At 38.0% G+C, this 26,341-nt stretch overlaps 1 long non-coding RNA gene across 1 annotated transcript in view; it reads right to left on the reverse strand.

Moving 5' to 3' along the window:
* Positions 1–14,400: 14,400 nt before the first annotated feature.
* Positions 14,401–26,341, reverse strand: part of LOC130684459 (uncharacterized) — a 260,615-nt gene continuing 248,674 nt past the window's right edge. The window contains exon 3 of the long non-coding RNA XR_008998755.1: positions 14,401–14,425. This is a non-coding gene — a long non-coding RNA (uncharacterized LOC130684459). The remainder of the gene's footprint in view (positions 14,426–26,341) is intronic.

Here is a 26,341-nt window from a genome sequence, read left to right on the forward strand (position 1 = left end):
TTTGTGTCTATTCTAAAATACATAATGCAAACTCTATGGTAAACTTTCTTTCCCCTTCTAGTTCCCAGGGACAAGCACTTTGTGGGGAACACAAGCTAATTTCTCTCAGTTCTCATGCTTTTTTTATAATTTAAGAGACAGGTTTATTTATTTAACTTCTGAAACAGGGTGTATAATCATTTCTTTAAAAGTGAGAACTTAAGATTGGGTTAATATCCAAAATACATAAAGAACATACAAATCAAGAGCAGAAACCCCCAAATAATCCAATTTAAAATGAGCAAAGGACCTGAATAGACATTTTCCCAAAAAGACATACAAATGAGCAACAGGTACATGAAATGTGCTCAAACTCACGGGTCATCACAGAAATGCAAATCAAAGCCACAATAAGATGTCACCTCATATCTGTTAGAATGGCCATCCCCTAAAAGACAAGAAATAACAAGTATTGGTGAGGATGTGGAGGAAAGGAAACCATCATGCACTGTTGATGGGAATGTCAATTGGTGTAGCTGGTGTGGAAAGCAGCAGTATGGAGCTTCCTCAAAAAACTAAAGGTGGAACTACCATGTGATCCAGTAATTCCACTTCTGAGTATATATCCAGAAGAAATGAAATCACTATGTGAAAGAGCGATCTGCACTCCTGTGTACATTGCAGCATTAATTACATTATCCTAGATATGGAAACAACCTAAGTGTCCATCAAGTGGTGAATAAAGAAAATATTATATATCTATTCAATGGAATATTACTCAGGCATAAAAAAGAAGGAAATCTTGCCATTTGTGACAACATGGATGGGTCCCATGGGCATTATGCTAAGTGAAATAAGCCAGATAGAGAGAGACAAATGCTATGTGATCTCACTTACACGTGAAACCTAAAAGTGAAGGAAAACAAAAAAACTCAAAGAAAAAGATCAGACCTGTGGTTGCCAAAAGAGGGGGTTGTGGTGGGGAATTGGGTGAAGAAGGTCAAAAGGTACAAACTTCCAATTACAAGATAAATACATCCTAAGGATATCATGTACAACATGAAAAAAAATCAAGGTAAGATACCTTTTTTTAGGGGGAAGTTCACTTAAATGCCAAAATGAAATTTTGCTTCTGGAACTTATTCCTAGGTGCATGTTTTGCTTTTCTGTGTTTGTTTTTAAATAATTTTTAAAAATTTTGTTTGCTATCTCCCCAATAAGAAAATAAGAAAAAGGTGTCAGTGAAATTGTTGCTATTATGTGTAATCAAACAATGGCTTGCACTGTGTTGTTGGACACAAAGATATAAATCAAAGACATGAATATGTGGAATAAAGCCTATCTGAAACCAGGCCGTGGTTCTTGGGGCTCCTAAAGGCTGACTTCACTGTGTCCCATTCTAATAATGAAGCATTCCTTGTTATCCTACAAAATAGGCTCTCCCTTCATTTCAAATGGAACCCAACTTTGGGCCATAAACCACTCCTACCCCAACATCCAAAAAACTGCTTTGATGCCACTTGTTCTGGATTTAGGCTTTCATCAAATCAAGTTTATTGCCGGCACTTCCACAGGGGTCCTCTGATATCTATCCAGGGTACTTCAGGGCCTCAGTATGTCCACCCTGAGCAACTTTCTCATCGCCTGCAAAGATCTCTCCAACCTTTGATACACAGCTCACATATATAGAGACGCTTTTGTCTGGCTTATGGATTGTATGTGTCTATGAAAATATCTACTTATCAGTCATTTACACATGACTATGAAGTATTTGGCCTGAGCTATTCTTAATACCTGGTTCTGATCGGGGTCCAAGGAAAGAGTAAGTGGATAACTGAGGTGTGGAGGGAGAAAAGCAAAATGACATTTGATTGGGAGAATATTGAGGGTCATTGCTGGAATCACAAGACAAACTTTGTTTATTACTGTGTCAGTTACAGAGAAGTTTAAGTGATGCTTGGTTTTCCTAATCCTTGGTTTTATTTAAATCACATGAGATCAGGATATGTATTGCTGATCTGCTTCATTTTGAGGTCCTAGGAATGCCTTGGTGGGTGAAATGCCTCTCATTGCACATGCAGGGCAGACTTGACCCTCCCCTGTGGTTCAGGCAGACCTTCACCCAACCCATTCCCCACCCCAGGAAGCCTCCTGCTCCTTCCAGAGTCAAGTACCCTCTTTTGTATAGAAGCATCCTGTCCTGGCCTTTCATTCAAGTTTTATTCTGCCAATTCTCTCTCCTGCCCCTTCTCCACTGACTAAGGATAAGAACTGTCCCCAGCGTCTGACACTCTGTCTAATATCAGATTTTATGGACTGAGGAATCAATTGCGAAGTAGGCAGGCTAAAGAGGGTGGGAGTGAGGGCAGAAATGGGAAAGAGAAAGAAAAGAAAAAAGCACAGCCTGTAAGTGTTCCAGTCACCTTGAAATCCCAGCAGACAACAGGCAGATGCAGCTTTTGAAAACCACAACCTTTGGGATTTTAATTATATCCAGTCAAATAAGCTGAACCATCTTCAGCATCCTTCATTATTTATAACAGTAAAAAAACCTTCAAAATCAAATTGCACCCTGACATTCTGTAATTTGTACTTGCATCTCTCTCCAAAGAGGGTTTATATTAGCAATCACTACCAAACTGTGGCCCAAGTTATGCCATGACTCTTAAGGTGAATTTAGTTGAATGACTGTATTATCAAAATCCATCTTTGAAGCATGCAATCGAATGTGAACAAGAAACTTTTGACAGTTGTTAGAAACACAAGACACATAAAATCAGATGTTCCTGTCAAACCATGATAATCTTCCTTAATAATTAGAAAGGAGATGAGAAAGCCTGAGATGTTCTGTTACTGAGCATGTATGAAAGAATGAATGCATCGTCAAAATCAAAGACATTGGGAAATTTCTCATTATACCCTTGGTTGTTAGCACTTTGAGAAAGAGTATAATTCAAATATTTTTAATATATAAAAAATATTTGAGAGGGCCTTTTGCCCAAGAAGGTGAGTAGCCTCTGGTGCAGGCCCCAAGTATCCCTGAGCACACAGAGTCCACCTGCTCAATCCAGACACAAGAGTGCAGGAGAGGAAACACCCGTCCACCTACCTGTCCACCATCTCAAGCTGGAGGTGGAGACCATACCCATTCCAATTTGTGGCCCCAACTAGGTAAGGTAAAAGTCAGAGGTTTGGGGTTCTAGACCCACTGAGGTGTCCACTGAGATGAGGGACCTACACATGTCACGTGCCATGGTTGACATACAGTGTCCTCAGTTTATGAATGTCAATCTGGAGCCATGGTCTAATCATGGTCCACATGAGTGGCAGCGGAGTCCTTCTAGCTCCTTGCCCACATTGGCTGACCACCTACAGCGGCTAAACCAGCCCTTTACAGTACATGGCAGGCAGGCACAGCTCTTGGATACTTAATACCCTCAGCAATCAGGAGGGCAGGTCCTCTTATTACCGCCACTTTAGAAGGAAGGCAGCAAAGGCAGAGAGGAGCTAATGAGACAGGGACCATGGATGTAGTCAGAGTAGGGTGAGAGCCTCCGGAGGGGGCAGGGCAGGATATCTGCAGAGCAATGTAACTACATGCAAGGAAACCCCCCTGCTAAAACTCTATGTTAAACATTGAGCTCTAGAATCATTCTTCAGTAAGATCAGTTAATGTTCCCCAGATAAAGTTCCCCAGATAATGTTTTATTACGCTAATCATTTGTAGCCATGTGTAAGATTCACTTTAGCATGCTAAAAGGCCCAGGCCTATGTGCTGTCTTTCCTCCTTCAGATCTGACAACTGAGCAACTAACTTAGCATGCAGACCCAGCTGTAGATGGCATAGTAAAAGGCAGGAAGAATTCCATCTTGAAGATAAGATTGCATTTTAACACCCAGGAAGTTCAAGAGGCAGGATTCTTTAGCAAGTAGACAATACCTCAGCCCACCTTGGGGGCTGGGCAAGCAGCCTTTTGATATGCTCCCTGACCCAGGCGTCAGTGTCCCAGAGAGAAATCAAGGCAGGAAATTACTTATGTTAAGTTAATTTTTAATATTCAGAGACCACTTAACAAGTCCCCACCCCTAAGTTTTTTCATGTTCTCGAAAAATCCTCAACTGCCTATAAAACCCCCTAGACAACGCACCACTATGGACTCTCTTGTCCCCTCCTGGCATGAGCTGGGAGCTCTGTCCTTTCACTGTATCTCTAAATAAAAGCCTGTACCTCGCTCTTCTACCTTGACTGTTTGTGAAGGTCATTCTTCGGCTCCGCAAACAAGAACCCCGGCATCACTAAGAAGCCCACCCATGTCATGGAGCTATCAAAGAGCACTGCTGGAACTTGAGCCGTCATGGTGTGCACCTCGCTACTGCACACACAGGTTTCCTGCTTCAGTAATCCATTCAGGAGTTGAATATTCACCAACCATCCAGGAAGTGCAACATGCTCTGCCAGATCCTGGTTCACTGTGGTGAACAAAACACAGTCCCCCATTACGAAGCTTACAGCCTTGCAAATGTGCCAACATCAAACCTGATAGCTGGAAAGTTATTAAATGCAGTTAGAAGGCAAACCTAAGCTCCTTCGGGGGATCTTTCGGTCAGCACCAGGGTTTTAAGGAAGGTTTCTTGAGCAAATGATCCTTCATCTGAAATCTGACCCTCATGAACCAGGTAAAGGGATTAAGGAAGTGGGATCTGAACATAGGGACCCTGAAGTGGGGGACCATTACACTTCCAAAAGCCCCATGAGATGGCCATAATGATAGAGGAGCCGTGAACAGGGAGGAGGTTGCCTGATTTTTTTTTTACAAAGGGCTTTTTCTAGAAGTAAGAAAGTAGCAGAAGTAGGTAAATCTAGCACATGTAAGACTTTGTGGCCATTTCATAATATCAAGAGCAAAGAAGAAAGCCATGGGAGTGCTTTCTTTGAAAATTGAAAGCATTTGAGAGTCTGGGATATTAGCATGTTGTTCTGTTATTTTGCTGATGAGAAAATTGAGCATGTAAAAGACAAGAGACTTATTCATTAATTCTCACTGAGCTGGTCGGGACCTGCCGAGAGGCCCCTTCACATTAGCAGTGGAGAATTTTTGTTCCACACAAGGAGTGGAGCAAGTAGCCAGCCTGAGTCATTTGAGGTATTGCAGTCCTACAGCCACAGTGATTGCTTTAAGGATAAGAGCATGACATAAACCCACACAGTCATAGGGAATCTCAGAACTATTTCCTGGAAATCCTAGGTCAAAGATTCACTCTAATTCTCAGAGCAAATTTAAACCTACAATGATATGCTTAGAACAGTCAATTAAGAATATGTGAGTGGTAGATTTTTTAAAGGGTCTGAATCAAGTTAACAAATATCTATACATTAACACCAACAAATATCATAATGGTTTCTACTTCATCACACGAAGGAGTCCCTGACTGCCTTCTCATTATACGTAACTAGAAAACTGGACAAAATGTATGAAACAGTTGTTTGGACTTTGTACAACAAACAGATCTATATTTCCTGAGAGAAAGGGAAGAAATAAGGTACATCCTATGATAACTGTGTTTCTGTGTGGAGGGAATGTTTACACTGCAGCATGGGGATGTGGTGGAAGTCTTGACAATTGTTTATTGTTTGTTTCTTTGCTTGCTTGCTTGCTTTTATAATGCAAGTGCCTGATTTTAGCTTTGATTGTGGAAGTATCTACTTCAAAGATGGCTATCTTGAATAAATATGTTGCCAGCCATACAAGTAGATAAAAAGTCAGGCCAGCCTTCCCCACTGAGTTTCCTTTGTTTTAGAGAGCTTCTTTGATATTAACTGATCATTAGGGTGACTTGTTTTTTTCTCCCAGTGCTTCAAATTTCCACTCTTAAATTTTAAATTCACCAATAAAGAATAAGCCTGTGAAACCCCAAGGCCCCACCCTCAGGCCAAATAAAATGCTGGCCCATGTATTCTCTCTCTCTCTGTCTCTCTCTCTGTCTCTCTTGTCTCTCTCTCTCTCTCTCTCTCTCTCTCTCGTCTCTCTCTTTCTCTCTCTCTCTCTCTCTCTCTGTGTCCTTGCTTTGTGGTCCCAGGTATATTGTGTAATTTTCAGGTCTTGTAAGTAATAAACCTCTGTTTTTCAGTTTCATGATGACCGTTACTGAAGAGCATCTTGCAATCATAGAAGAACTAGAAGGGTCAGTCCAGTTGTAACATTGGTTTGGAAAGGAGAGGTGTCTGTGGGAAGCTCACCAGGGCTCAGGTGAGTGTACACAGGCATTTCTAGCTGATGTCATTACCACCAATTGGCTGAAACTGACACAGAACAGGGGAGGCAGAAATGAAACAGTGTGTGGAAGTCTCACTGAATAGAAGAAACAAATCGAAGTTCAGGAAGGCCAAACATCTTCAATCTGTGAGGCAGATCATAAGAAAGAACTGAGTTAAACAGAGAAAGAGTTCAGTAATGTGGAGTAAGGAGTCTCGTTAAGTCTTTGACATTAAAATTCCAATATGCATAAACTTCAGGAGGCCCTGCAAAGAGGAATGTACTGGGAAAGAACTAAGTAACTAAAAACAAACAACTTCCAGAATTCACACAGGGCTCAGTTTCCATGGGGCAGAGTAGAAAGATCTTGAGGAATATATAGAACAATCAGTATGACTATGAAAGTTTAAGGACTTAGAAATGGGACAAAAACTCACGTGGTCAGAATCTAATTAAAAAAATCACTAACACACAAAGAAACAAAAATATGAAATGTAATAATATAAACAGAACCACAAATGACCAAAAAACCTTGAAACTAGCAAACAAGAACCCTGAAACAGCTATTGCAAAAATTTTAAATATGCTCAGAGATATAAAGGAAAACATGAACATAAATAGGAAAGAAATTGAAGACAAAAGAAAGAACCAAATGAAACATCTACAGAAAAAAAATGAGAGTAAAAAAAAATCACTAGATGAGATTAAAGGAAACTAACAATGAAGAAATAAAGATCAAGAAACTTGAAATAGCAACAGAAGCTATTGACACTAAAGCCAAGAGTAAAAGGAAGAGAAGACAAGAAGGGGAAGAAGAGAAAAGAGCTTCAGTGACTTGTAGAGCAGCAGTGGTATAACGTATGTGTCACTGGAGTTCCAGAAAGAGAGAAGAAAAAGAAAAGAATGTAAAAATATATTTGAATAAATAATGGCCAAAACATTTTCCAATTTTGATAAAAACTATACACCATAGATCCAAGGAGTTCAACTAACCCAAAACTAGATAAATACTTGAATCATTTAAAAGTACTGATAAAATCATTGATATAAAATTCTTGAAACTATCAGACACAAACACAAATACCCAACAATACATGTATAGAAAAGATAAGAATTATTACAAATTTTGTGTTGGACACTAGACAAGTCAGAAAATGATGCAATGGCACCTTTAAAATGATTAAAAGTAAAACAACCCATCTGTCTAGAATACTAGACTCAGTGAAAATATATTTCAAATTTAAAGAATTTTTTGCAGACAAATAAGACCTGAGAGAATTTGATCACCAGCAGACCTACACTGCTTTTAAAGAAAGTTCATCAGACAGAATGAAAATTATACTAGATGGAAATACTAGGTGATCTACACGAAGGAAGAAAAACTGCTAGAAATTTTATTCTCTAATTTCAGATAATTTTTCTTCATTTAAAAAATTTCTTTAAAAGTTAATTGACTATTTAAAGGAAAAATAGCAATGTCTCTTAGGATTGATACTATATGTAGAGTAAAATATCTAACAATTTGGAATATAAAACAGGGACAGAGTAACAAATTATACTGTTATACAACACTCTACATCATATAATACTATTTAAAGGCAGACTGTGAAAAGATAAATATGAATATTGTTAAACCTAAAAGAGTGGTTCTCAATCTTTCGCATACATCAGAATCATGTTAAATTTCTATTTCAGTCTAGGGTGCAGACCAAGAACTTCTTTCCAAAAAATCAAAAATTGTCAAAATGCATTAAAAATCAATATATAACTATATTTGAATCACAGGAAGCACACTTTAAATATAAAGACACAGCTATATTAAAAGTAAGAAGAATGGAAAAGGATATACAAACATGGATTATGAGAAAGCTGAGGTAACTATATTTATATTCAGCAAGGTAGATTTTATGAACAAGGTAGCTTTTAGAACTAGGAATAGTATAAGGAACCAAGCAACAATATTACATAGTGATAGGGGATCAATTCAACAAGAAGACATAGAAATCTTGAATACATATGAACTTAATAATAGTTGCAAAATACATAAAGCAAAAAATGACAGAGCTGAAGGGGGGAATAGACAAATCCATGATCACAGTTGGAGATTTCATCATTGTTCTTCAAAAATTGACAGAAAATGTAGACATTATCTGAACATAGAAAATACAATAAACACTATAAATGTGTTTCTTCAAAAGGTAAAAAACCAAAATGACATTGATTCCTTAGCAGCAGAGACTAACATAAAATTCCTTAAAATTCATAGAATTCAACTCTACCTGTAATAGAATATATGAAATAGAACTTACTATCACCCAAAAGATTATTTTAAAATTTAAAACCAACTGTTGAAAGCACTGGAAAATAAAAAAAGAAGCCAGCATTTGAAAACACAAAGTCTTTGTAAAAGAAAAAGGTTGAGGTAAGCCTTTACTTACCACAGCTTCTCCTTCATAACTTGGGAACAGAGGCAAAGAATCTAAATAAAAAACTGTTTCTAGATCTTGCTGCAAATCCACTGAGCAGGGGAGACAAAAATTGGAGTTTAAGGCTTCCAAGAAGCCAAACAGCTGAGTTCTTAGACAGAAGAGAATGAGAAAAGAAATGAGTTTGACATTCCATATACAATTTCCTCTTAAGGCTTTTGCCAGCTCCTGAAGTGAATCCTAGGGCAAAGCAGATCAAACTAAAACAGTGGCATCTAAATTAGAGAATTTGGGGGTCTCATGGTAGTAGGGAGACAAAAACCAGATTTTAGGGCCTGCCAAGGAGAACACTGGTAAGCACACAAGAATCTCAAACAAGACTCAAGAAAAGTTATCCCAGCAGTAAGGGCAATAGGAAAAGAGGCCAGCCTACTTCAAGGTGACTTGCTCACACATTATCTGCCACAAGAAGAAAATTAAGTTGTCCCTAGAGTAGGTTAACAGTTTCCAGAGCCTCAATAATCTTTTGTAAACAATGTCCGTTATTCAATAAAAAATTACCACAAACACATGCAAGGTGACTACAAAATTAGAGCTACCATATATAGGATTTAAAATAATTATGATTGTGTCTAAAACAATAGCAGAAATCTGTGAAGATTTTCACAGAACTGTACCAAAATGGATGAAATGAAAATTCTAAAATTGAAAAATACAAAAAAAGTACAGCATATAGGTCTTCAAATCATATTAGACCCAGAAGAGTATATTATTGAAACAGAAAATAAGTCAGTAAAAAAAATCCAGATTGGAACATAGAAAAAATAAGGATAGAAAATAATATGTAAGATACAGAGATTCAAGATGGTGGTGTGAGAGATGAGACAGAGAACTCCTCCCAAACCACATATAATATGAAAATATAGTTAATACAACTAATCCTAAAAGAGCAACAGGAAAGAAGGTGGCACCAGACTGCGTACACCTGCAGAACAGAGCAGACCTCAAGAAACAGCGTAACATACCAAAGCCTTGATCCATCAGGACCCAAACCCTTCCCCCATCCCAGCTCACCAGTGGAAGGAAGAGAAATGGAGCAGGGAGAGGGTGGAAGCCTATGACTGCTGAACACCCAGCCCTGGAGATCTACTTTGGGAGCACAAACCTACATTGTGTGGTGCTCTGGAGATTAGTGGGGTTGGAAAGCTGAGACAGGCAGAATACTTGGAGAGACTGAGATTCAAGCCATTTGTGGAGGACAGGGATCCACATCTGGCTTCTCTGAAACAAAGGAAAGGCAGGTGATCTGAGAGGCTTCCTAGCAGCTAGAGGGCTGCTGAAGAGGCAGGGTTTGCATGGAGCTTGCTGCATGGGAGAAGGGATACATGGACAAGGTTGTCTGGGTGTGCTCCACCCAGAAGGTTGAGAACTTTCAGGAGCTTCAGGTGCTCCATCCCCCTGCCTGGCTACTCAGCTCCAAGGAGCCCCACTGTGATACGCAGACTACTGCTACTTCATCCTGGCCTGCTGGCACCAGCACGCTAACTGGCAGTACCTTCCCTGGCATCAGGACAGCAGGAGGGAGGCTCCGCCTATGGCAGATACAGAAGCAAAGCACAGAGGCTTACATCTGGGTGCTCAGCCCACTGGTACTGACAGTGGAGACAGGCACTGCAGCCGGGAAGCAGGAAACAGCTCTTTCCTCCCCCCGAGGCACCAGCACCACTCCCCTGTGAACTCTGATATTACTGTAGGAGCTGAGCAGCTCCAGAGACTAGAGCTTCGGGCACTAGATAGTGCCACATACAAATATGAATCATCAAAGGAAACTCGTTCAAACAAAAAATTTACAAACACCAGAAAAAGGGTCAAATGAAACTGAATTCACAAATTTTCCTGAAGGAGAGTTCAAAATAAAAATCATAAACATGCTCATGGAGGTACAGAAAAATATTCAAGACCCCAGGGACAAATTTGGGATGGATGGAGATTCAATTATTAAGAAATTTCATATATGAAATGAAACATACAATGGAGGGGTTTAAAAGCAGCTTAGATGTAGTAGAAGAGAAGGTTGATGAAATAGAAAGTACTGAAGAGGAATACAAAGAAGCTGAGGCACAGAGAGAAAAAAGGATTTCTAAGAATGAAAGAATATTGAGAGAACTGTGTGGCCAATCCAAACGGAACAATATTCGCATTATAGGGTACCAGAAGAAGAAGAGAGAGAAAAAGGGACAGAAAGTGTCTTTGAGGAGGTAATTGCTGAGAACTTCCCCAATTTGGGGAAGGAAATAGTCTCTCAGGCCATGGAGGAGCACAGATCTCCCAACACAAGGGACCCAAAGAGGACAACACCAAGACATATAATAATTAAAATGGAAAAGATCAAGGATAAGGACAGACTATTAAAAGCAGCTAGAGAGAGTAAAAAGACCACATACAAAGGAAAACCCATCAGGCTATCATCAGACTTCTCAGCAGAAACCTTACAGGCCAGAAGGGAGTGGCATGATATATTTAATACAATGAAGCAGAAGGGCATTGAACCAAGAATACTACCCGGCAAGATTATCATTTGAATTTGAAGGAGGGATTAAACAATTTTCAGATGAGAAAGAGCTGAGAGATTTTACCTCCCACAAACCACCTGTACAGTGCATTTTGGAGGGACTTCCATAGATGGAAGTGTTCCTAAGGCTTAATAGCTGTCATCAGGGAAATAAAACCACAGCAAAGAAAGTAGAACAATTAAGCGGATGCAAAATCAAATCAACTACCCCAAAGTCAATCAAAGGATAGACAAAGAGTACAGAATATGATGTGTAATATATGAAGAATGGAGGAGGAAGAAACAGGAGGGAGGAAAAAAGAACCTTTAGGTGGTGTTTGTTATAGCATGATAAGTGAGTTAATTGGACTGTTAGATAGTAAGGGAATTACCCTTGAGCCTTTGGTAAACATGAATCTAAAGCCTGCAATGGCAAAAGTACATACCTATCGATAATCACCTTAAGTGTCAATGGTCTGAATGGATCAATCAAGGGTCATAGGGTCACTGAATGGATAAAAAATCAACACCCAACTATATGCTGCCTACAAGAGACTCACTTCAAACCCAAAGACATACACAGACTGAAAGTGAAGGGATGGAAAAAGATATTTCATACAACTAATAGGGAGAAAAAAAGCAGGAGTTGCAGTACTTGTATCAGACAAAATAGACTTTAAAACAAAGAAAGTAACAAGAGACAAAGAAGAACGTTACATAATCATAAAGGAGTCATTCCAACAAGAAGATATAACTATTATAAATATCTATGCACCCAACACAGGATCACCTATATATTAGAAACAGATACTAACAGAATTAAAGGGGGAAAATAGAATGCAATGCATTCATTTTAGGAGACTTCAACACACCATTCACTCCAAAGGACAGATCAACCAGACAGAAGATAAGTAAGGAGACAGAGGCACTTGAACAATATAGTAGAACAGATGGACCTAATGGATATCTACAGAGCACTCCATCTGAAAGCAACAGGATACACATTCTTCTCAAGTGCACATGGAACATTTTCAAGAATAGATCATATATTAGGCCACAAAAAGAGCCTCAGTAAATGCAAAAAGATTGAAATTGTACCAACCAGTTTCTCAGATCACAAAGGTATGAAACTAGTAATAAATTACACAAAGAAAACTAAAAAGCCCACAAACACATGGAGGCTTCACAACATGCTCCTAAATTATCAATGGATTAATGACCAAATAAAAACAGGGATCAAGAAATATATGGAGACAAATGACAACAATAATTCAACAATACAAAATCTGTGGTATGCAGCAAAAGCTGTGCTAAGACGGAAGTATATTGCAATACAGGCCTACCTCAGGAAAGAACAATCCCAAATGAACAGTCTAAACTCACAACTAATGAAACTAGAGAAAGAACAAATGAGGTGTAAAGTCAGTAGAAGGAGTGACATAATAAAGATTAGAGCAGAAATAAATAAATTAAGAAGAATAAAACAATAGAAAGATTCAATAAAAGCAAAAGCTGGTTCTTCAAGAAAATAAACAAAGTAGACTAATCTGTAGCCAGACTTATCAAAAAAGATTTGTCAAAAGCGTGTATAGAGAGACTCTATATACATAAACAGAATCAGAAATGGAAAGGAAAAACAGTACAGACACCACAGAAATACAAAGAATTATGAGAGAATACTATGAAAAATTATATGCTAACAAACTGGATAACCTAGAAGAAATGGAAAACTTTATAGAAAAATACAACCTTCAAAGGCTGACCTAGGAAGCAACAGAAAATTTTAATAGAACAATTACCAGAAAGAAAAATTGAATTGGTAATCAAAAAACTACCTAAGAACAAAATACCTGATGCAGATGATTTCACTGTTGAATTTTATCAAACATTTAGTGAAGACCTAATGTCCATCCTCCTTAAAGTTTTCCAAAAAGTAGAAGAGGAGGGAATACTCCCAAACTCATTCTACAAGTCCAGCATCACTCTAATACCAAAACCAGGCAAAGACACCACAAAAAAGGAAAATTACAGACCAATATCCCTGATGAACATAGATGCAAAAATACTCAACAAAAATTAGTGAACCAAATTCAAAAATACATCAAAAGATCATCCATTGTGATCAAGTAGGATTTATTCCAGGGATGCAAGGATGGCACAACATTCGAAAATCAATCAACATCATCCACCACATCAACAAAAAGGACAAAAACCACATGATCATCTCCATAGATGCTGAAAAAGCATTCAACAAAATCCAGCATCCATTCATGATAAAAACTCTCAACAAAATGGGTATAGATGGCAAGTACCTCAATGTAATAAAGGCATATATGACAAACCCACAGCAAACATACATAACAGTGAGAAGCTGAAAGCTTTTCCTTTAAGATCAGGAAAAAGACAAGGATGCCCCATTCTCCCCACTTTTATTCAACATAGATCTGGAGGTCCTAGCCACAACAATCAGAAACATGAAGAAAGAAAAGGCCTCCAGATTGGCAAAGAAGAAGCTAAACTGTCCCTGTTTGCAGATGACATGATATTGTACATAAAAAACTCTAAAGAATCCACTCCAAAACTATTAGATCTAATATCTGAATTCAGCAAAGTTGCAGGACACAGAATGAATACACAGAAATCTGTTGTATTCCTATACACTAACAATGAACTAGCAGAAAGAGAAATCAGGAAGACAATTCCAATCACAATTGCATCAAAAAGAATAAAATACCTAGGAATAAACCTAACCAAGGAAGCGAAAGACCTATACTCTGAAAACTACAAGACATTCATGAGGGAAATTAAAGAAGATACCAATAAATGGAAACACATCCCGTGCTCATGGATAGGAAGAATTAACATTGTCAAAATGGCCATCCTGCCTAAAGCAGTCTACAGATCCAATGTAATCCCTATCAACATACCAAAAACATTCTTCAATGAACTAGAGTAAATAGTTGTAAAATTCATATGGAACCACAGAAGACCCTGAATAGCCAAAGCAATCCTGAGAAGAAAGAATAAAGCAGGAGCAATTATGCTCCCTGACTTCAAACTCTACAACAAAGCCACAGTAATTAAGACAATTTGGTACTGGCCCAAGAATAGACCCATAGACCAATGGAACAGACTAGAGAGCCCAGATAGAAACCCAAGCATATATTGTCAATTAATATACGATAAAGATCATGGATATACAATGGGGAAATAACCTCTTCAACACCTGGTGCATGCAAGAGAATGAAACTGAATTATTATCTAACCCCATACACAAAAGTAAACTCAAAATGGATCAAAGACCTGAATGTAAGTCATGAAACCATAAAACTCTTAGAAGGAAACATAGACATAACTCTCTTGAATATAAACATGAACAACTTTTTCCTGAAAGCATCTCCTTGGGCAAGGGAAACAAAATAAAAAATGAACAAATGGGACTACATCATGCTAGATAACACCATTAGCAGAACAAAAAGTCATCCTACTGTATGGGAGAATGTATTTGTAAATGACATATCTGACAAGGGGTTAACATCCAAAATATATAAATAATTCACTCACCTCAACACCCAAAAAGCAAATAACCCTATTGAAAAATGGGCAGAGGATATGAACAGACTCTTCTCCAAAGAAGAAATTCAGATGGCCAACAGACACATGAAAAGATGCTCCACATCACTAATCATCAGAGAAATGCAAATTAAAACCACAATGAGATATCACCTCACACCAGTCAGGATGGCCAACATCCAAAAGACGGACAACAAATATTGGTGAGGATGAGGAGAAAGGGGAACCCTCTTACACTGCTGGTGGGAATGTAAATTAGTTCAACCATTGTGGAAAGCAATATGGCGGGTCCTCAAAAAACTAAAAATAGAAATACCATTTGACCCAGGAATTCCACTCTTAGGAATTTACCCTAAGAATGCAGAAGTCCAGTTTCAAAAAGACATATGCACCCCTATGTTTATCACAGAACTTTTTACAATAGCCAAGAAATGAAAACTACCTAAATGTCCATCTGTAAATGAATAGATAAAGAAGATGTGGTACATATATACGGTGGACTATTATTCACCCATAAGAAGAAAACAAATCCTCCCATTTGCAACAACATGATGGAGCTAGGGAGTATTATGCTCAGTGAAATAAGCCAGGTAGAGAAGGACAGGTACCAAATGATTTCACTCAACTGTGGAGCATAATAACAAAGCAAAAACTGAAGGAACAAAACAGCAGCAGACTCACAGAATCCAAGAATGGACTAAAAATTACCAAGGGGAAAGGGACTGGGGAGGGTGGTTGGGAAGGGAGGGATAAGGGGAATAATGGGCAATTATGATTAGCACACATAACATAGTAGGAGGCACAGGGAAGGCAGTATAGCACAGAGAAGATAAGTAGTGATTCTATAGCATCTTACTATGCTGATGGACAGTGACTGTAATGGGGTATGTGATGGGGACTTGATAATGGGGGAAATCTAGTAACCACAATATTCTTCATGTGATTGTATATTAATGATACCAAAATAAAAATAAAAAAGAGGCAACCTACCATGTGAGAGAATATATTCATAGAAGATTTATCCAGTAAGTGGTTAACATCTAAAATACGAAGGAACTCATATGCTTAACACCAAAAAAAAACAAATAACCTAATTAAAAAACAGGCAGAGGACCTGATCAGACATTTATCCAAAGAAGTCATACAGATGGCCAACAGACACATGAAAAGATGCTCCACATTGTTAGTCATCAGGGAAATGCAAATCAAAATCACAATGAGATATCACCTTACACCAATGAGGATAGCCACTATCCAAAAGGCAAGAAGTAACAAATGCTAGTGAGTACGTGGAGAAAAGGGAACCCTTCTACACTGTTGGCAGGAATGTAAATTGGTGCAGCCACTGTGGAAAACAGTACGTAGGCTCCTCAAAAAACTAAAAACAGAAATACCATATGTGCCAGTAATTCCACTTCTAAGAATTTGCACAAAGAAATCAAAATCTCCAATTTGAAAAGGTGTATACACCCCTATGTTCATTGCTGCAGTATTTACAATAGCCAAGATAAGAGAACCAACCAAACTGTCAATAGATAAATGGATACAGAAGATGTGGTATATATATACACAATGGAATATTATTCATCCATAAAAGAGAAAGAAATCCTGCCATTTGTGACAACATGGAGGACCTAGAGGGTATTATGCTAAGTGAAATAAGCCAGACGGAGAAAGAAGATACGATTTCACTTATATTGTGGAATCTAAAAACAAAACAAAACAAAATGAGCAAAGCAGCAATAGACTCACAGACACTGAGAAATGACTGGTGGTTTATCATTGGGAAGGAGGAGGGATGGGTGGGTGAAATAGGTGAAGGGGATAAAGAGACACAGTCTCAATCATTATATAAATTAGTCATGGAGATGAAAGTACAGCATAGAGCATAAAGTCAATAGTTCTGTAACATCTTTCTGTGTTGACAGTAACACTAGTTGGCATGAGCATTTTAATATATATAACTGTCTTAATATAAAACATTTCAATATTGTATTTCAATCATACTTGAGAAAAGAAAATCATGTATAAGATATATAGCTATGATGAATAAGTTTAATATATATATTGGTTAATGTATATACAGAAATCTGATACAGAAAGGACAGAAATATTGGGTCAGAAAACTTTTTAAAAGAGATATTGGCCAATAATTTTCTAAAACTGATAAAAGACATCAAGCCACAGAATTAAGAATTTCTAAATACTCAAATCAGGGTAAATATAAAGAAAACCATACATAGGCACATCAGAGTCAAAGAAAAAGGTTTACCGGAAAATACAAACTCTTTTTTAAATTTTTTATTAAGGTATTATTGATATACACTCTTATGAAGGTTTCACATGAAAAAACAATGTGGTTACTATATTTACCCATAGTATCAAGTTGCCACCCATACCCCAATGCAGTCACTGCCCATCAGTGCAGCAAGATGCCACAGATTCACTATTTGCCTTCTCTGTGCTACACTGTTTTCCCCATGATCCCCCAGACCATGTGTACTAAACATAATACCCCTCAATCCCCTTCTCCCTCCCTCCCCATTCACCCTCCCACACCCCTCCCCTTTGGTAACAACTAGTTCCTTCTTGGAGTCTCTGAGTCTGTTGCTATTTTGTTCCTTCAGTTTTGCTTCATTGTTATACTCCACAAATGAGGGAAATCATTTGGTCCTTGTCTCTCTCCACCTGGCTTATTTCACTGAGCATAATGTTGTCCAGCTCCATCCATGTTGTTGCAAATGGTAGGATTTGTTTCTTTCTTATGGCTGAATAGTATTCCACTGTGTATATGTACCACATCTTCTTTATCCATTCATCTACAGATGGACACTTAGATTGCTTCCATATCTTGGCTATTGTAAAAAGTGCTGCGATGAACATATGTCTTTTGAATCTGAGAAGTTGTATTATTTGGGTAAATTCCAAGGAGTTGGATTCCCTCTTGTCAAATGGTATTTCCATTTTTAGTTTTTTGAGGAACCTCCATCTTGCTTTCCACAATGGTTGAACTACCTTACATTCCCACCAGCAGTGTAGGAGGGTTCCCCTTTCTCTGCATCCTCGCCAGCATTTGTTGTTCTTAGTCTTTTTGGTGCTGGCCATCCTAACTGGTGTGAGATGATATCCCATTGTGGTTTTAATTTGCATTTCCCTGTGATTAGTGATGTGGAGCATCTCAGAAAAAACAAACTCTTAAAAAGACAGAATTAAAATCTTGCAAGCAGCCAGAGAAAATAAACCTTATCTTTAAAGCAGCAATAAAAAGGTTGAATTTTCAATAGAAACCATGGACACCAGAAGGTTATAAAATCTTTAAAAGTGCTGAAAGATAACAACTTACTATTAACAATTCTAAACCTACTAAAACTATGCAAAGGAAAAAACACACCAAAGGAAATATTAAAGGGAATTTTTCATGCAGAAGGAAAAAATTGTCTCTGTAGAATCACAGTGATACAGAAAGAAAACACTATCATCACCAAAGATAGTAGCTATTTTGGTAAATATAAATGAATATTGAATTATCAAGTACTACTAGTAATATATTAAGTAGACATAAAATATCTGACAATAGCAAGAAAAAACAAAGGTAGAGGAGTAAATAGATTAAAATGTTATAAGATTCTTGTATTTGTATAAAATATGCTATAAGTACTAACTTAATCTAGACTAATAAAGTCAACTGTGCTTGTTGTAATCTCTATGAAAACTACTAAAGGAATAGTAACAGAACTCATAATAATGTTCAAGAATGCAAGGGAGGTAAAAAATAAACAAAATATGTAAGATGAATTCAAAAGAAAGCAAGAAAGAAACAGGTAAGGCAAAAAGTTAAAATCTAAATATATTAGTAATTACAATGAATAGTAGATGGAGCAGTTGATACAAATAAAATAAGATTGTCAGACTGGATTAAAAATATGGAAGTATCAGGAGACACATCTTAAATTATAAAGATACAGAAAAGTTACAGATAAAAGAAAAAAAGGTATTTGTACAAGTGCTAGCTAAAGAAAGATGGTGTAAAATAATTTCACCTGTGCAGGCTTAAGCTAAGTGGAAGAATTAAAAAGGACTCCAAAAATACAGAAAAACCCTAAATTCTATGCAGCTAATAATATAGCATCAAAATATATAAAGTAAAACTTAACAGAACTAAAAAGGAAAAAATCAGTTAATCCACAATCATAATTGGAGATTTAGAACACATCTTCTCAGTAAAATAGACAGGAAAAGTAAACACTAAAGTCAATAGGATGTAGAAACTCTCAACACTTCATCTATTTGACAAAGTTGATCTATTTGACATATATTAAGCACTATAGCCTGGAATTACAAAATACACATTATTTTCAAGTGCACATAGAACATTAACTAAAATAAACCATATAGCAGGCCTTAGAGGACTAAAGTAATACAGTGAAAATTACCTGAACACAGTAGAATTAAGCTAAAAATAAAAAATAGCAAGACAGAAAAATCTCCAAATATTTCACAATTATGCAATACACTTTATATCCTATGGATCAAAGAAGAAATCCAAATGAAAATTAGAAAATATATTGAGCTAAATAATGATAAAAATATAATGTATGAAAACTTGTGGTATACTATTAAACAGTTTTAAAGGGAAACTGATGATCTTAAAAGGCTGAAAAAAATGGGGGCTGAAAAGAAATCAGATTGAAAATCAATAATCTAACAACATCCATCTCAAGATGCTAGAAAAGCAAGACCAAATTCAACTCAAAGATCTTATTTTCCTTTCCATCATGTGAGGACACAGTGAAAAGGTGGTTGAATTTCCTGGTGCCTTGATCTTGGACTTTCCAGCCTGCAGAACTGTGAGAAATAAATCCTGTTGTTTATAAGCCACCTTTTCTTTGGTATTTTGTTACAGCAATCTGAAAAATCTAAGACAAAGACTAAGCAATTGATAAACCCCTTGCAAGACTGATCAAGAAAAATGAAAATACAAATTGTTAGTATCTCTGTTTAAAAGGGATACTGAAAAATTCTACAGACATTAAAATAATAATAAGTAGTATGAACAGCTATCTTTACAAACTCTTCCAGAGAATAGAGGAGCAAATCATCAACACCTTATTTTCTGAGTATAGGATAGGCAGAATTTCCCTTCCTCAATATTTTTCTCTAAGACTTTCAACTGATTGGATGAGACCCACCCACATTATGAAGGGTAATCTGCTTTATTCAAACTCTACTGTTTTAAATGTTAATCACATCTAAAAGACGCCTTTACAGAAATATCTAGATGCACCTGAACAAAACCTGAGTATCATGGCATAGCCATGTTGACACATAAAATTAACCTTTATATCCACTATCCCCATTTATATTTGATATTTTATAGGTGGTACCATCCAGTGTGATAAAGGCAAGGAAAAGGACAAGTAATAGGAATTGAAAAAAAAAGGACTACTGAAATTATATATATTCACAAGTGATATAATGGTGTATGGGGGAAAAAATCCAAAGTAATCTACAAACTTTTTGAATTAATAAGTAAGCTCACTAAGGTCACTGGATACAGTATTAATATACAAAAATTATTTTTTTCTTATATACAAGCAATGAAGAGATAGAAAGTAAAATTTCAAATAACATTAAAAAATCAACTACCTAGGAATAAATCTGACAAAACATGTGCAAACCTCTACACAGAAAAAGACTAAAGAGTGCTAAGAAAAAAAATTGAAGAATGAAATTCAGGGAGAAATATAGTCAATTCTTGTTATTCACAGTAGTATGTTCTAAAAATGTCTCCAAGAACATTGAATTAGCAAATACTGACCATTGTTTCTAGGGGAAATATAAGATTAGGTCCTTGCAAGCCTCTGGTCACATTTTTGTCAACCAATCAATACATAGCCTTGTTTTGTGTGTGTTTCTGTTTAAAGACACCTTATTTAATTTATACTTCTGGTTCATTAACATTAACCTCATGGCACACAGCACTATAACAACCCCTAAACAAAGCTTCTCAAACACACATATTTTTCCCAGAAACACATCACAGCCTTCTTGCACTTATGACCACTCTGCACTACACTTGGAACATTTGTAAACAGAAAGTCACCAACAAAAAGCATAAGAACGTGAAAAACGTGGCACTAAATTAACCACAAATAGGATGCTTGTTTACTACAAGTCTGAGAGCTTGAACAAGAAGGGGAAGTACAGCCTTGTTATAGCTCAGCTGCAAACATGCCCATCAGGCAACTCAAAATTTTCACCACTCTACTCATGTCCACAAAGACCTTCAAATTGTCACAAGTATCAATTTTGAGGCTACAAATAAACTTTAGCAAGAAGACTAATTTGGAAATACAGAGTTCACAAATAATGAGAACTGACTATGTATTACCTTCAAGGACTGGAAGAGTAAAACAAAAGTCAATTCTCCTCAAAGCAACCTATATATTCAGTGCTATCTCAGTTGGTATCCCAGTGGACTTTTTGATGAAATTTATAAGCTGATTCCAAAATTCATGTGGAAATGTAAAAAGCTGTAAATAACAAAGAAAACCTTGAAGAAGAAAAGTAAAGTTGAAATACTTACATTACCAGCTAACAAGAATTTGATAAGTTTAATTGATTAAAATATTGTGATATTGATACAAAAATAGAAAATGTACCAGTGGAACAGATAGAGTCCAGAAATGGATGCACACATATCTGGCCAACTAATTTATAACAAACATGTCATTGAAATGCACCACCAGAAATCAACAAAAATAAGTACCCCAATTAAAAATGATCAGTGTTTTGTCTAGATCCTCCACAAAAAAGGATTTCCAAATGATCAATAGCATATGCTGAGGGACTCAACATTATGATTAGGAGGAAAATGCGAAAAACCAATGAGATATAAAATGAACCCATCAGAATGAATAAAATTTTTAAAACTAGGACAATACCTAATTTATTGAAAATTAATAAAATTTTTAAACTATGTAGATAACTATACTACTCATAAATTGCTGGCTAGACACATATACAGAACAACCACATTGGAAAACAATTTAGTGGCATCCACTAACACTGAACAAGTACAACCCCATCACTCAGAAATTCCTGGGTTAGTTATATATCTAATAAAAATGTCTAAAACTCACTAAAAGCCATGTTCAAGAATACTTATAACAAAGGTCTGTACCTTCTAGCCCCAAACTAGAAACAACCCAAATGTTCATCAAAAATAGAATGGAAATACATCGTCTGGTGTATTCATACAATGAAAAGAATAACAGTACAACATGGATGAATGTAACAAATGTCTTATCAAGAGAATGAAGACAGAAAGAATTATGTACTATATGATTCCATACTACAAATTTCTGTAAGAGGCAAAACTACCTTAGGTGATAAGTCAGAATAAAGACAAAATTTTAGAGGAGGAAATGACCCAGAAGAAGCAGCTGGGTGGCTTCTGAGGTACAGGTAATCTTCTAGATCTTGATTGGGGTCATGTCTACATGAGTGTGCATGTTTTATAACTATTCATCAAATGCTACACTTAATATCTGGTGTACTTTACTATAAGTACTTCAATAAAATGTTTTTTAAGTTTTTGAGAGAAATTCATTTTCTTACCTAGATTTCTCCCTCCAGCCAGCCCAGCAATTACAGCTGAAGATAGAAATAAGATATCTCAGGTTTGTAAACTCTCAAAAATCTTTATATTCTTCCCTGTAACCTTTTGGAAAACTATGAGAAGATATGCTTGACAAAATGATACATTCACATTGTATTTTTGTGAATGATAAATACACTTATATATTTGTGCAATGATCACCACCATCCACTTCCAGAGTAAAAGTGAGTCTAGTCATTAAGGACCAGATAGTAAATATCTTAGGTTTTGAGGACATGCTGTCTCTTCTCAACACTTAACTCACTGTAGTCTGAAAGTATCCACGGACAACATACAAGTAAATGGGCATGGCTGTGTCCCAGTCAAACTTTATTTACAACAACAGGCAGGGGCCATAACTCTCTAACCCTTTGACTCAATCACAAAAGAAGAGGGAATGAGGGCAGGAGAGAAGAATGGGAATACTTAGGATAACAGAAAAGGGAAATCCCAGGACAGAATTTATGTAATAAATGAAGCCATCAACCAATGCCTATTGGAGCCCACCAGAGGCAATCAAATAACCCCAGGAAAACAAGACTTTGAAGTTGGGGAAAGTAGTTGTATACTACATAGCTCAGCTGTCCCTAGTGTTTATAAAATCATAGTAATGGGAGCACTAAATATTTATCCAACCATAGTTATAACTGTTGGGTGGACAGAGGCATAAGAATTGTGTATGTATCTGGTCCAGGATGGGAAGTAAGCTAAATCCTGATTTGCATAGTGGGAAGCTAAGAGATAACACCTAAAACTGAAGTCCAAATAGCAACATGACCTTGTTCATTTAGAGGTGTGAATGTATATATGAAAAGAATTGGTAAAGAAGTTAAAGATTGTTTCCTGTGAGGAGGAGGCAGTGGCAGCAATACAAGAGTAAACATATTCCTGTTTTCATAGCAAGTGGTGTGGAACTATTTCACTCCTTACACCATATGCAGACATAATCTTGGTAAAAATAAAAACCAAACTAAAAAAACAAAGTGAATGGGTACTCTCTGACTCTGAAGTAATTTGAAATCAAACCCACCATGGGTTGACATAGCTGAAATTTCTTGGAAGCTGCTTCTTAAAAATTCAGTGATATGCTACATTGTACTCCATGATATTTGCATTTTCAGAGATCTAACTTTATGTCCCAAACCTCACACACCTGTCACTACAAAATATTATACCTTTAAGTGTTGATTTTGGGGTTTTTTCCCCCAAAATTTTTTATTATGCCAGAAAACACATAACACGAAATTTATTATCCTATTTTCAGGGTACAATTCAGTGGCAGTATATACATTCACACTGCTGCTGTAACCAGCACCACCACCTGTTTCCAGAACTCTTTATCTTCCCAATGTGAAACTCTGTATCTATTACACAATGACTCCCTGTTCCCTCTTCCCCAGGTGACCACCTTGTGTTTTCTGTCTCTATGAATTTTACTACTCTAAGCACCTCTTATAGGTAGCATCTTACAGTATCTGTCTGCCTGTCACTGGCTCATTTCACTAGCATAGTATACTCAAGGCTTATCCATGTTGTAGCATGTGTCAAAATTTCCTTCCTTTATAAAGCTGAGTAATATTCCATTGTAGATATAGATTATATTTTGTTTATCCGGTCACTGTCAACAGACACTTGAGGTGTTCCCCAAAGCTAAAACTTTGTGAAAACTGCTTCTGTGAACATGGTTGTATCTCTCTCAGGCCACACCTTTCCGTTTTATGTCAAAACCATTGCAGGAGGCATCACACATCTATTTCTGATATTTTTTCATTTCATATTTGAACAGAAACTGACCCTCCTGCCCTCCTTCCTTTGGTACTCACGTATTCAGCAATAGTTACTGTGCACACGCTATTCTGGGCACTCGGATTCTTCACTGCGTGAGGATGAAGAGGTCCCTGCTCTCCCTGACTTTGTTCCAGGGGGAAGGGGACCGCTAAGGGGAAGGAGGTGCAGACAGATGGGAAAGCGTCCCGCCACACTGAGGACTGAGGAAACAAAACAAGAGCTTCTGTCCCGCTCTGTGCTCCTCCCCAGAAGCCACATGTGGGAAAAATGGAACTTTCTGATTAGAGCATGTGTGCAGTCACAGGATCGGAAGCCCCCATTCTCTCCTCCGCTCTGGTTCCTGGTACATAATTGGTCAGGCCCTGCCAGTCCCCAGGACGCACCCACAGAGTTCTGCCTGGTGAGGTAGTGTGGCTGAGCTCCAGCAGGCAGGAGAGCCGAGCAGGCAGCGAGAGGGCAGAGCAGCCAGAGTTCAGAGTGAGGAGAGACTGGGCCATGAGAATAAACCCTTTCAGTCCCAACCTCTTGCCCTTGGCTTCCTTCGGTCCCATCAATACACAGGGAGCTTGCCCCTGATAGGGAGCCGCCTCCTCCCAGAGCTATACCACATCTCTACTGCTGTGCCCTGAAGACCAATAAGAGAGGGCAGCACCTCCAGGCACAGCAGTCCTCTGCTGGCAACTGCCACTAAGCCTCACCACACTAGACCTGAGACGGACACATGGCTCTTCCCTTGGCAGCTCCTTCAAAGATGGAGAAAGAGCCTGGCCCATTCCTCCCAGTATGCCCCAGACTAAGCTGGAGCTCTTACGGAGACGTGCTGAGGGCCAGGGCTACAGGCAGAGAAACACAATCTGGTGTCCCTGACCAGAAAGGCACTGTGCCAGGCTGCCGGCCTCCAGCCATTCAGCAGGAGACAGCTCACTCTCCAACACTGGGACTGGCCGGACTCCACTGTGCTGTGGAGTTAGGCCAAGTCTGAACAGCCATGTGTGGAACACCAACAGCTTAGGATGGGCTCCTGCAGCCCACACCGGCCCAGATGCTCATCACAGGATTTCCTTCCCCATTCAGTGAAGACAGGGGACCCTCCTGCCCCCTCAATTTCCTAGTAGCTGGACCACACACACACACACACACACACACACACACACACACACACACACATGAGTAGCACACCAGCCATCTCTATAAGAACATTGTAACTTAGAACAGCCTAAATCTAGACATGGAAGGGGTGGGGACCATTGTCTTAACGAAATATTTCACAAATTCAAGTCATTTAAGCCAGGGCCTCATGATTTTTCCAGACCAATTGTGGTGGGCTTACGGGCTTCTCCCAGTGTCCCGTCCTCATTCCTCACGCCTCACACAGTTTGGACATTCCCAGTGACACAAAGGTTTACGGTGGCCCCCACCCCCAACTCCAGGGTGGGCTCCCCTCTTAGGTGACCTAAGGGAGGTCAGCAAATCTTGATAAGTAGGATTCCACAAACAGATAACTATGCTGGCTTATACTTGAAGTCACTTATGTTCACTTGACCCAGTGAGTCCCTACATTGGATCAGGAACTCTTTATTCCTATTTTCTCCATAACAAGTTTTTAACTACACCCAAGTTAGTTGAGAAACTTGGCCAAATTCAAACATATAGTGGCACAAGTGAAAATAAGAGGTCTACTAAGTTTTTGGTTTTGGTCTGCTTCCACCTCTCGTATTTGAGTGTCTGAGATGGCGCCATGTTTATCTCATTCAGCAGCTTATTCTCAATGTCTTGCATGCTGCCTAGAAACTAGTTGGCACTCAATGAGTACTTTCGAGAGAGAAGGAAGGAAAGGAGGAAGGGAGGGAGGCAGTTAAGAAGTTGACACCCTTTTAAGGGTGAAGAGTGAATCCATGGTGATTTAGCCATTAAAAATGTCTTCTCTCCACTTTCTCTTCTTCTTCCTTATCCTTTGGCAGGTGAGTTTTATCAGGTTTAAAATCTGGCAACAACCGTGGTTCAGTTACTACCTCACCTTTTCCCTCATCCTCTAGCCTATTAACATCCAGGGAAACAATGTGGTTTTGAAGGAGCTTGGAGGATATCATCCAGACAAAATATCTGGAAG

Source organism: Manis pentadactyla, chromosome 7 (genome assembly GCF_030020395.1).
Source record: "Manis pentadactyla isolate mManPen7 chromosome 7, mManPen7.hap1, whole genome shotgun sequence".
NCBI lineage: Eukaryota > Metazoa > Chordata > Mammalia > Pholidota > Manidae > Manis > Manis pentadactyla.